This window comes from Dama dama, chromosome 17, assembly GCF_033118175.1.
Source record: "Dama dama isolate Ldn47 chromosome 17, ASM3311817v1, whole genome shotgun sequence".
In the NCBI taxonomy this organism is placed as follows: Eukaryota; Metazoa; Chordata; class Mammalia; order Artiodactyla; family Cervidae; genus Dama; species Dama dama.
In genome coordinates, this window is record NC_083697.1 from 29,154,831 (window position 1) to 29,167,740 (window position 12,910).

Here is a 12,910-nt window from a genome sequence, read left to right on the forward strand (position 1 = left end):
TACCTTTGATCTCTGTGGTATTTCAAAATTTCCCACAGCATATGCCATGAGGAAAGAAAGACTAAATGGCCAGTTTGTTAGAGGATTTATTTTTATAAATATTATGGTATAAATTTCTATAGTTAATGAATGCTTAGAAGAAAGCATACTCTTATTTAAAGTCACTCCCCTCTCCCAATACTCATATCCCTTTCCCTATTTTATTTCTTTTCTTAGAAATTAGTCTAGCATACTATACCATTTGCTTTTTTATTTTGCTACCTTCTGTCTGTCCCCATTAGAATGTGTTTCATGAGGCCAAGGAATATGCTTTGTTCATTGTGTAACCCTATGCCTTAGAAAGGATTAATAAATATCAATGAATGAAAACACTGAATGAATAAATGAGTAACACATTTTTAATAACTCACATGTCTGAATATCTAGAAAACATATACTTACTATTAAGTTCAAGAAGCATGCAATAACATTTTAACCATATTATCACAGTCTGCATTGGATTACCTTTAATATGGGATATCTTGGTATGAGAAAAAACTTCTAATGTAGGAATTTTCTATGGTTTCCTTATGATCATAATCTAGGTCTTTAACTTCTCCTTGAGTTTCATGTAAGCTAAGGCAGGAATAGAAAGTCTTGTTTTTCAGTTCTTAATGATGTCAATGGTAAAGAAAGAAAGGATGAAACTATCCCAGAAAAAAGAGGCTATATCCTTGGCTTCTCCAGAGGCAGGGTACAGACCCAGCCCCTATAGGGTTGGAGATGGAGGATTGAATCCATTATTTTCTGTCACTCAGGAATCTGAGCTAAGAGATATGGACAGAGACTCAAAGTTAGTGGGGGTCTGCTTTAGTGAAAGCACAGTGTGCCCATGATAAAGCCTGCATGTTGAAATGATCCAGGAGTCAACAGCTAAGTGAGCTGAGAAAGCTGACTGCCAACAGGAGACCAGGGCAGAAGGGAAAGCTGAGAATTTTTCCCCAACAGCATAATTAGATGAGAGTCAATGTCTCAGACCTCATGATATCTTCATTTTAAAATGCATGGGGAGAATGATCAGTTACATTCAGTGATTTTTGATTGGGAGGTATTCTTATTTTTAAAATAATTGTTTGGTCATGGTCACTTCTGAATCCTGATAGTGAAAATGCTGGGAGACATTATACACATTTCTTTCCTGGATAGTGCTGGCATTTCTGCTTTCATAAATAGTTCTTGAGTCTTGAAACATGGCAGGCTCCACTTAGAAAGCTGGACTACTGAAATAATCTTGATTTCTACACTCACAACATGTGATTAACAAAATCTAGCATTGCAATAGCCAGCAATTCAGAGTTGACTACTGGTAGTTATGTTGTCGTTAGTTTATTGATTGTTTATGAAGATAAAAATTTGGAAGAACTACAGATTGATTACACAGTAAAGAAATGATAGCTTAGGGATATGGAAATGTCATTGCGTTGGGATTCTTGAGAACCTAGACACAATGAGAAAGGATTTAACTTGATAGAGACTTGGCCTCACTCAGTAAGAGAATAATACGCTTTCGTTTATATTTTGGCTACTGTAAAAACACTTCTGAATAAGAAAATTATACATCAGGATGCTATTATGTGAATCAGAACATATTCAGTTTACCTAAATAATCCTTCTTTGTCCAATTCTGCCCATTTTGCTTGCTTATTTCTAGTTTGTTCTGTTGCCTCCATGTATTTTCAGATTCTAGTTGGTATTTCTTTGTGTTTGAAAGACTGAGTTGAAAACGTTCTTAATCATTTCCATCCCCTATATGGAAGGTGAAATAGTAGCACCATCAAGGGCTTCATTATGCCTCTTTCACTGTTCCTTCATCCTCTGCTAGGCATCCCCTTCTTTTTAGGAAAACAATTGCATTTATTTTTCTTGAAACTGTTTTTTTTTTTTTTTTTCTTCTTAGACATTTTATTGTCTGAAGCACACTTAATTGACTCAGGTAATAGAGAAATCCACCCAGGCCTTGGCTTCCAGCTGATAAAAGCCTATTGTCTAGTGAACTAGAAGGGAGTTTCCTCACTTGTTTTGTATCTGATTAGTTGTAGAAGCTCAACATTCAGAAAACTAAGATCATGGCATCTGGTCCCATCACTTCATGGCAAATATGAGGAAACAGTGGAAAGAGTGGCTGACTTTGTTTTTCTGGGCTCCAAAATCACTGCAGATGGTGATTGCAGCCATGAAATTAAAGGACGCTTACTCCTTGGAAGGAAAGTTATGATCAACCTAGATAGCATATTAAAAAGCAGAGACACTACTTTGCCAACAAAGGTCCATCTAGCCAAGGCTATGGTTTTTCCAGTGGTCATGTATGGATGTGAGAGTTGGACTGTGAAGAGAGCTGAGCACCGAAGAATTGATGCTTTTGAACTGTGGTGTTGGAGAAGACTCTTGAGAGTCCCCTGGACTGCAACGAGATCCAACCAGTCCATCCTAAAGGAGATCAGTCCTGGGTGTTCATTTGAAGAGCTGATGTTGAAGCTGAAACTCCAATACTTTGGCCACCTGATGCCAAGAGCTGACTCATTTGAAAAGACCGTGATGTTGGGAGGGATTGAGGGCAGGAGGAGAAGGGGACGACAGAGGATGAGATGGCTGGATGGCATCACCGACTCAATGGACATGGGTTTGAGTAAACTCTGGGAGTTGGTGATGGACAGGGAGGCCTGGAATGCTGCGGTTCATGGGGTCGCAAAGAGTCGGACACGACTGGGTGACTGAACTGAACTGAATTTAAATACTCAAAAAAACTGTATTTCTGTGCTTAGTGATGTGGAGTGGTCCATTGAATGTGGAGGCTGGAGTGTGGCAGATCTGAGATTTAATTCTCAGCATTCTCATCAGCTCTCCAAGTTCCTTCACTGTTCTAAGCCTCAGTATCTTCACTGCAAAAATAAACTCTGTGGCTGCTGAAGAGTGTGGGCTCCGGCCTTGGATTGTTGTTGCTGTTGAGTTGCCCAGTCTTTGCGACCCTATGGACTGCATCACGATAGGCCTCCCTGCCAGTCACCATCTCTCAAAGTTTGCCCAAGTTCATGTCCATTGCATTGGTGATGCCATCCTGCCATTTCATCCTCTGCCACACTCTTCTCCTTCTGCCCTCAATCTTTCTCAGCATCAGGGCCTTTTCCAATGAGTCAGCTATTTGCATTGGATGACCAAAATACTGGAGTTTCAGCTTCAGCATCGGTCCTTCCAATGAATATTTGTGGTTGATTTTCCTCAAGACTGACTGATTTGATCTCCTTGCTGTCCAAGGGACTCTCAGCAGTCTTCTCCACAGTTCAAAGGATTGCCTGCATTCATATCCCAGCTTTGTCACTTAGTTGAACAATCTGGGCAAATTATTTAGATTTTTTGTGACTCAGCTTTGTCAGCTATAAAATGGGATAGTAATAGAACTATTGCATAGAGTTGTGAAAACCAAGTGACAATTAAATGACTTAATGACAATAAAAGGCTTAAAACAGCTACATGGTATATAGTAAGTTCTCAGCAATGATTGTTATTATTACTCAGAGGTCTGATGCAAGGGCTCAATGAGACAGAGCACTTGAAAATGCTGAGGGTATTTAGCAACCATCAATTTCTTTTATCTTTACCAAATTGCTTCCAAATTATTTAATTGTTTTTTTAGTTCAGGTTCTTGTTAACATCATTTCCATACCTAAGCTATTGTCATGTGCATTGCAGTCTGTACCCTACTTGTAATAGGTTACAGCAGAGTGACATACTTACTATGATATTCCAGAGTTGGAAGGTTGACCTTCGGTACAAGGCAAAATTTTCTTTTAATGGCCACTCCCTGGGACAAGAAAATCCCCTGGAGAAGGAAATGGCAACCTACTTCAGTCTTGCGCGGGAAATCCCATGAACAGAGGAGCCTAGCAGGTTACAGTCTATGCGATTGCAGAAGGCTTGGACACAACGTAGAGACTAAACGATAACAACAACAGAATGGCCTACACTCTATCGAGCTCTAAAATGTCCTAAGCTTCTGTATCCTCCAGAGATTTTGCTTCATTTAGGGAGTTACCTGAAATTGAACAGTGCTGACTTAGCATTTGATGAGCAGACAAATTCAGAAAGAAAACCAAAGAATGAATTAACTGAAAGACAGATGGGCAAGGGGAAATGTCAGCTCAGGACAGCCTAGCTTAGGGCCAGCTTAGGGATGACAAATGTATGTCTGTGGCCCTTCGCCCAGCCCATGGTGATCATTGCTGGGCCCACATACAGCTTTATAATTCTTTTGAATATAATTCTCCATTAATCTACAATGATCATTTTAGCATTCCAAGTTGTCAGTCAGGTTTCGCTGGTAAAACAGTGTGGTCAGATATGCTTATCAAGATTGGATGATGTCACCTTTAGGAACAATAATTAGCTCAGTTCTTTCTGAACATGGAAGCAGCCTTATTTTCTTTCAAATTCCAAAGATTGTCCTTTTGAACTTCAAATTTATTTTCCTTGGGGAAAATTTAAAGGTTTTGTATACGTGCAGAAGAATGATTTAGGCAATTTAATTCATTATACCTTTATGTTCCTTTGATGTAAAAACTAAAACTATCCTATTTTTCTGAGAAATAAAATTAAAAAATCCCTCATTTATGCTGATGCTAGTTTTTAACTAGTTATTTTAGGTTCATCTGTATCTTTTTATTCAGTGTGGTCTTAATAAATATCACATATGGTGGAGTCCATAGAATCTGGTACAAATCATTAAGAAATAAGTTATTTTGCTACTGTGTTAAGAATTTTATGTTTTTGAAATTTAGATCAGATAGCTCTAGAGGCCTCTGAGAAGTAATTCATTTCTGCTTTATAATGCATTTCACTATTTTTGCCCAATCTTGGTGGAACAAAAGTCGTATACAACTAAACTGTATTTAAATTTCTAATATTGTATTCTTACCACTTTTCTAGGATATATTTCTAAGTCTAATATCACTGCTGTGTCAATATAGACAACTTTAATAAAAAGGACAGATTGTTCTTACCATCACACAAACAGAGATCATTCATAGTCCTAGAAGTCCCCTGACTTGGATGGCCTTGATGATTGGATGGATCACTTGCTTTCATTTTCAACAGTGATTTAGGTGGTGTTAACCAGAGGATGAACACAAATCCAATTGGAGGCCCAATCCAAATGCAGGAGCAGACACAGGTAGAGGCCGAGATACAAGGAATGTCATAGAAGAGAAATATTTTATGCAAGTTTCAAAGGATTACGCATCTCATTCCCAGGAAAAAAAACCTGTCGTGTCTTCCCCAACTCAGGGGCATTTCTAACAGCCCTGCACTTGCTAACAGTCATCACAGACACACTAGTATTTAGAAACTTCACTTTCAGAAAAACCTAGTTTGATTATTCTTCAGGTCTGTCGTACTCTTATTAATCATTCACTGCCTCACCCCAACTCCCACCACAACCACTCCCAGCATTCCAGAAAATAATTTTTCTTCCTGAGAAACTTGGGAGGCATGACTGAAAATATAGGGCTATACTAGCCTTTGCACACTACACTCACCACCTTCAGTTCTCAGGTGTAGCTGCTCTCTTCTGCCTTTGCACGGTCCATATCTCTACAATTCATTTCCCCTTAGTTTGTTAGCTAACTTCGGCTCATCTTTCAAGACTCAGCTCATGGCACTTTCTTTACAAAGCCTCTCCTGTCCTTCCTTTCACATCCTGGGAGAAATAAGACTCTACAGTTTTGGCTCCTATAGCACCTTGCCCATAATGGTGCTATCTTGTGGTCAAAAAAGAAGAGTCTATCTCCATCACTAGGATGCAAAGTCATCCTTGTAACCCTGGCACTAAGTGATGTTCTGTACGTAGTTCTTAGTAAATTTCATGGATGGAAATTAGGTACTTCATTCTCAACTCTATGTGAAAATGCAAGTGCTTTTCTAGAGACACAAGTGAAGTGGCATTGTGAGGGTTATTTTAGAGCTGGATTCTGTAATTGCTGATCAACTTGCCTTGGAAAACATCAACTATTCTGCATCATTCCAGTAATGTTTTCTCTGTAATTTGTTCTTCTTTTCCTAGCATAGTACTCCTGGCAACAACATTGGCACAAGGCAGATAGCCTAGCTGCAGGCAGGTGTGGTTGGTAATGGATGGGATTGGATTTGGAGCTATCTCAAAGATTTATTTTGGATCCTCTCCGATGTTTCAAAGTCTTGGTTTTGGCCAGTCTGTCATTTGCCAGTTGTCAAATAAGTTGAGTCATTAGTCTGGCCTTGTCATTTAACAGCCTCCAAATGATTGATTGGGCTCTGCTGGACTTCCCAATGGGAGATTTAAGTGTCCATTCAGCTCCACCTACCTGGTTTTATAAAAGTAAAATAAAAACAGTCATGCCATTCCTTTTCCTACCTGTAAAAGCAGCAAGCTGGGGAAACGCATTTGAACAAGCCGTTTATTCTCTAATACTCAGTCTCTAAAGGACAAATTTCCTGTTGGTAAAATCAAACTGCAATTTTTTACCAGGCTAACAAAATAATCTCCATTTGTCTATTTTGCATAGTGATTTTGTACACATTTTTCTTTTTTCTTCACAACAACACTGTGAAAGGACAAGCATTATTATCCTCAGGTAACAAATAAATATGCTGAAACTCAGAAATCATTTAAAGGTCATATTCAGTTCCTCCATTATATTAATCTCCTGCCATACCATGCTATTAAGCATCCTAAACTACAAAAGGTATGTCTGAATATTGCATCGGTGGCTTCTGTGTTATTCTCTCATCCAGGGTCTGTTTCTATAAAGTATATAGTTTTTGACACACTAGTTCTCCAATATCCTGGATCCCTTAGGGGAATCTGTTGGGAAGGCCCCCAAGGTAACCAGGACTGGGTCATCCCATCCCAGAGCAGAGAACTTGTCTCCAAGCCAGGGCAACCAACAGCCTAAATTGCAGAGTAGGATGGAAGGTGATAATTCAACCCTAGAATTGATAAGAAATTTGTGAGACATTCCCTACTGGCCTACACAAATGGTTCCTTTCAAAGGTAAGGTGCTTATTGTCTCCAATATAATGTGGCTCTTGGATGCTGTCCAGTCAGCAAAGTGGAAACTCATATTTGGCAAGGCAAATCCGGCCATGGTTTCCTAGTGTGTTGAATCAATAGGAAATGACTTTGGAAAAATACAGCTATGAAAGCAACAAATGGCTTTGAACTTTTCCAGCCAAACATAAAGTGAACTGCCAAGAATTTCCCCTGTGATATCCCTTTTCAGATGATAACATATTACTATGAACTTTTGCCCCATATATACTATATGGCCTTCCTTCTCCAGAGTTGATTAAACCAAAATTCTTTCTAGAACTAAAAGTTCATTCCTCTAAGGACCTTCAGTCTCCTTCATTCTTGTCCAATCAGGTCTTGAATCTCAGTGATATTGTCAGCAACTTGGCTGCCATTTCCACCAGTATCTTTTCTCTGTGCTTCTGGTTCCCCCCAACCCCGCCCCTTTTTTTTCTTCTTGAATATCAAGATAAATCTCAAAAGATAGTTACCATGTAATTCCTCACTCATACGGGTAGGCAGGCTGACAGTGAAAAGGAGTGGGTAGGGATGGAGGGAGGAAGAAAGGCTGATTGAACAGACTTGGGAGAAGCAGGATTTGGGGGTGGTGGGGTGGGTCCTGGAAATTTGCAGAGAAGAGCTGTGGGGGCCAGGGATTCATTCTGTGGAAATAGATGGTGGGGAACGAAGGGGTTAGTTTATTGTTGCTGGTGGTTTCCTTTTCCATTTGTTTTACCATTTCAGTTTTGAGGTGGTAATATTTTGATTTGTGAGTATTTTATACTGGAAAAACACTTTGAGTATGAAAAAATGCATAATTCATAGCAATGTGCTGGGATTAACTCTCATGTACATGTAACTAGTATGCCTAAGAGTGAGCTTTATTCTTGCTCCTTGGACATTTCTGGATAACCCTGGAGAAGACTTCTAAGACAGGCGAACATCTGGTAAACTCTCTTCCATTTTTGGATTATAAAGGTTAAGTTTCCAAACAAAACTAAGTAGCATCAACCTAGCTCTAGGCACTCACACTTTCTTCTTGTCTCCTTTTTCTACATGATCAATGAATGTGAGTATTTTTAAACAGTCTGGATTCAGCTAAAAACAAGTAACATCAAAATGTCTTGCCAACAAAAAGCTACTCATATTTCCTCAATTTTGACGATGATGATGGAGAATATTTAGCACTTACTATCTGACAGGCACAAAGACACTTTATTACATACATGTATTACATACATTATTTCATCTACTGCTCTCAACAATCTGGGGAAACAATTACTCTCAATTTAAAGGTGGGAAACTTGAGGTTTAGAAAGATTAACTTGCCTAATGTGTGTGTGTGTGCATGCTAAGTCACTTTGATCATGTCTGATTTTTTGCTACCCTATTGCGAAGAGTTGACTAATTGGAAAAGACCCTGATGCTGGGAGAGATTTGGGGGCAGGAGGAGAAGGGGACGACAGAGGATGAGATGACTGGATGGCATCTCCGACTCGATGGACATGAGTTTGAGTAAACTCTGGGATTTGGTGATGGACAGGGAGGTCTGGCGTGCTGCAATTCATGGGGTCGCAAAGAGTCGGACATGACTGAGTGACTGAACTGAACTGACGGACCATAACCTGCCAGGCTCCTCTGTCAATGGGATTTTCCAGGCAAGAATACTGGAGTGGGTTGCCATGCCCTTCTCCAGGGGATCTTCCCAACCCAGTGATAGAACCTGTGTCTCTTACATCTCCTGTGTTGGCAGGTGGGTTCTTTACTCTTGCACCACCTGGGAAGCCCTAACCTGTCTAACAGGACCCCATAATTTAGTCATGGAGCTAGGAGTAGAATATTGGCCTGTGTTCATAAAAGATTTATAATCTCATTCTATTAATATTATGCATGAGGTGTTTTTTTTAATTATAGTTTTTCTTTTTCCTAACAGGTATTACCACAAAAAGCAGACTTTATCAATGGTATTAGGCAGCTCTATCAAAACTGTGAGATGACTGCCGTAAATGTGTTAAGGAGGACTTAGGGTTGTGGTTAGAGTCCATTTCTATTCAAGCCTCAGAAAGCTCCTCCAGCCATCAAATACAACAGAGGCTGACTATTGCACTTCTTATTTTATTCCAGGATTATCCACTTCAGATTATTGAGGTGGTTATAATTGCATGTCTATAACTGTCAATACATTTCATCTGCCTATTGTGATGACTTGAAAACAAGCTCCAAAATGTTCCCTGATCAATTCTCGATAACTGGAAGAATCAAAATGAAAATAGCATCAATTATTGAATACCTGTGATACCAGACATTAACTGCTTTATGTGCCACCTTAATTTTCACTAAGATGAAATAGAATAGATGGTCTTATTTTAACTTTGCCCATAAAGAAACCGAAGGTCAGAGGAGTTGAATAACTTGGACAAGAACTTTTAGCAAGCTGTAAAGTCAGATTTAGAGCCAACTCAACACAACCCATTTGATCAATTCCATTAATGTTCATTGAGCATGAACACTGTGCTGGGTACAGAGTAGTGAATGGGGATTCCACAGGGCATAAGACACCCTTGGTCTTGCAGATCTAATGAGCCAGGATAGTTTGGCTCCCCTGTGTGCTGAATGCCTCCAGCCATGATGGCAATTTTTTTTTTTTAATTTATTTTTTTTATCGAAGGATAATTGCTTTACAGAATTTTGTTGTTTTCTGTCAAACCTCAGCCATAGGTATGTATATACCCCTTCCCTTTTGAACCTCCCTCCCGTCTCCCTCCCCACCCCACCCCTCTAGGTTGATACAGAGCCCCTGTTTGAGTTTCTTAGCCATGCAGCAGATTCCCATTGGCTATCTATTTTACATATGGTAATGTAAGTTTCCAGGTTACTCTTCCCATACATCTCACCCTCTCCCCTGCCATGTCCACAAGTCTATTCTCTATGTCTATTTCTCCACTGCTGCCCTGTAAATAAATTCTTCAGTACCTTTTTTCTATATTCTGTATATATGCTTTAGAATATGATGTTTATCTTTCTCTTTCTGACTTACTTCACTCTGTATAATAGGTTCTAGGTTCATCCACCTCATTAGAACTGACTCAAAGGTGTTCCTTTTTATGGCTGAGTAATAGAGTGCCGAAAAATTGATGCTTTTGAACTGTGGTGTGGAAAAGACTCTTGAGAGTCCCTTGGACTGCAAGGAGATCCAACCAGTCCACCCTAAAGGAGATCAGTCCTGGGTGTTCATTGGAAGGACTGATGCTGAAGCTGAAACTCCAATACTTTGGCCACCTCATGCGAAGAGTTGACTCTTTGGAAAAGACCCTGATGCTGGGAGGGATTGGGGGCAGGAGGAGGAGGGGACGACGGAGGATGAGATGGCTGGATGGCATCACCGACTCAATGGGCATAAGTTTGAGTAAACTCTGGGAGTTGGTGATGGACAGGGAGGCCTGGCGTGCTGCAATACATGGGGTGGTAAAGAGTCAGACACGACTGAGCGACTGAACTGAACTGAGCTGAATATGTATATTACATTGTGTATATATACCACAACATCTTTATCCTTTTATCTGTTGATGGACATCTAGGTTGCTTCCATGTTCTAGCTATTGAAAATAGTGCTGCAGTGAACAATGGGATACATGTGCTTTTTGAATTTTGGTTTCCTCAGGGTATATCCTAGGAGTGGGATTGCTGGGTCATATGGTGGTGTTTTTCCTAGTTTTTTAAGGAATCACCATACCGTCTTCCACAGTGGTTGTATCAATTTAGATTCCTACCAACAGTGCAAGAGTGTTTCCTTTTCTCACCTTCTGCAGCATTTATTGTTTGTAGACTTTTTGATGATGGCCATTCTGACAGGTGTGAGGTGATATTTTGTAGTTTTGGTTTGCATTTCTCTAATAATGAGCGATGGTGGGCATCTTTTCATGTGTTTGTTAACCGTCTGTATGTCTTCTTTGGAGAAATGGCTGTTTAGTCTTTTTCCCACTTTTTGATTGGTTTGTTTGTTTTTCTGATATTGAGTTGTATGAGCAGCTTGTATATTTTGGAAATTAATCCTTTGTCAGTTGTTTCATTTGCTATTGTTTTCTCCATTCTGAGGGTTGTCTTTTCACTTTGCCTATAGTTTCCTTTGCTGTGCAAAGCTCTTAAGTTTAATCAGGTCCCACTTGTTCACTTTTGTTTTTATTTCTGTTACTCTAGGAGGTGGGTCATAGAGGATTTTGCTTTGATTTATGTCATTGAGTGTTCTGCCTATGTTTTCCTCTAAGAGTTTTATAGTTTCTGGTCTTACATTTAGGTCTTTAATCCACTTTGAGTTTATCTTTGTGTATGGTATTAGGAAGTGTTCTAATTTCATTCTTTTACATGTAGCTGTCCAGTTTTCCCAGCACCATTTATTGAAGAGGCTGTCTTTGCTCCATTGTATATTCTTGCCTCCTTTGTCAAAGATAAGGTACCCATAGGTGCATGGGTTTATTTATGGGCTTTCTATCTTGTACCATTGGTCTATATTTCTATTTTTGTGCCAATACCATACTGACTTGATGACTGTAGCTTTGCAGTATAATCTGAATTCAGGAAGGTTGATTCTTCCAGCTCCATTCTTCTTTCTCAAGACTGCTTTGGCTGTGGGGTCTTTTGGGTTCCCATATGAATTGTGAAATATTTTGTTCTAGTTCTGTGAAAAATGTGATTGGTAATTTGATAGGGATCACATTGAATCTGTAAATTGCATTTGGTCCAAGTATCAGATGCTCCTATTGGATAATAGTGTCCCATGGTCCCTGCGGCAGCCACATCTTATAGCACTCATGAACTCCTTCCCAGATGTTCTTCAGAGCTAAAGGTCTTCCATCTACAAAGCTTGCCCTAAAGCGAAGCCCAGACACTTGGTAGCTGCAGGAATATATGACATGATATTCATACTTAATCACTTTGGCTGCTGTGGTGGTCTCGGTTACATCAAAATCGTCTGGGGAATATCTAAAACCTCCTCCACAGGAAGAAATGTCTGTACATAGGCAGATGTTCCTTGATGTGAAGTTGCAGTTCCATTTTTAACTTGAAAATGTGTTCTGCATATGTAGCCATCAGAACAATCCTTTGAAGTTCTTTACTCCCAACCATCACCTATCTTTTGTGAAGGTTTAATGAATTCTGCACAATAATGCTGGAATGTTTTTTCTCCAAAGAACTCATCTTCTTCCATACTAAATGAGAACCTGCCACCCCGCCCAGTTGATGACAAATCTTCTAAATGCTTATAGTCTCTATTTCTGTTCTTTGGCCTATCATTTATAATTGTTGTAATGGGAAAACCGCACCTGTTAAGTAATAATTTGTTCATACAACAGCCACTAGGTTCTCATGGTATTCTTGATATAATTACAGACTTTCTTGGTTCTTTTTAAAAATATTTGTTTATTTGCTTGGCATGCCTGGTCTCAGTGGCAGCATGCTGGGTCCTTCAGTTGGGGAATATGGGATCTAGTTCCCTGGCCAGGGATTGAACCCAGGGCCCTTACCCTGGAAGCATGGAGTCTTAGCTACTGGACCAACAGGGGTCTCCCAGACTTGCTGATAGAACTTAATTTGTCAAGACAGGTTAGGGGCAGCTTTTCCTAAAACAAAGCAGCAATAGTTATTATAACAACAGCAATAACAAAAGCCTAGGTGAATTTAAGCAAAACTCTCCTCAATTGTCTTCAACTGCAAATCCCAACATGAAACTTTTGAAACAAACTGGCCAGGAAACTTGTCCTTGGAAAGTGTATTTCCCTTCCTTGAATACTGATAGAAAAAAGGGCTCTTAAGTCAGGTGGTAGTTGTTCTAAC

General features: G+C 39.6%; 1 pseudogene; it reads right to left on the minus strand.

The window, feature by feature from the left end:
* Window positions 1-8,104: 8,104 nt before the first annotated feature.
* LOC133071589 (ubiquitin-like-conjugating enzyme ATG10) lies at window positions 8,105-12,284 on the minus strand (annotated as a pseudogene).
* Window positions 12,285-12,910: the final 626 nt, after the last annotated feature.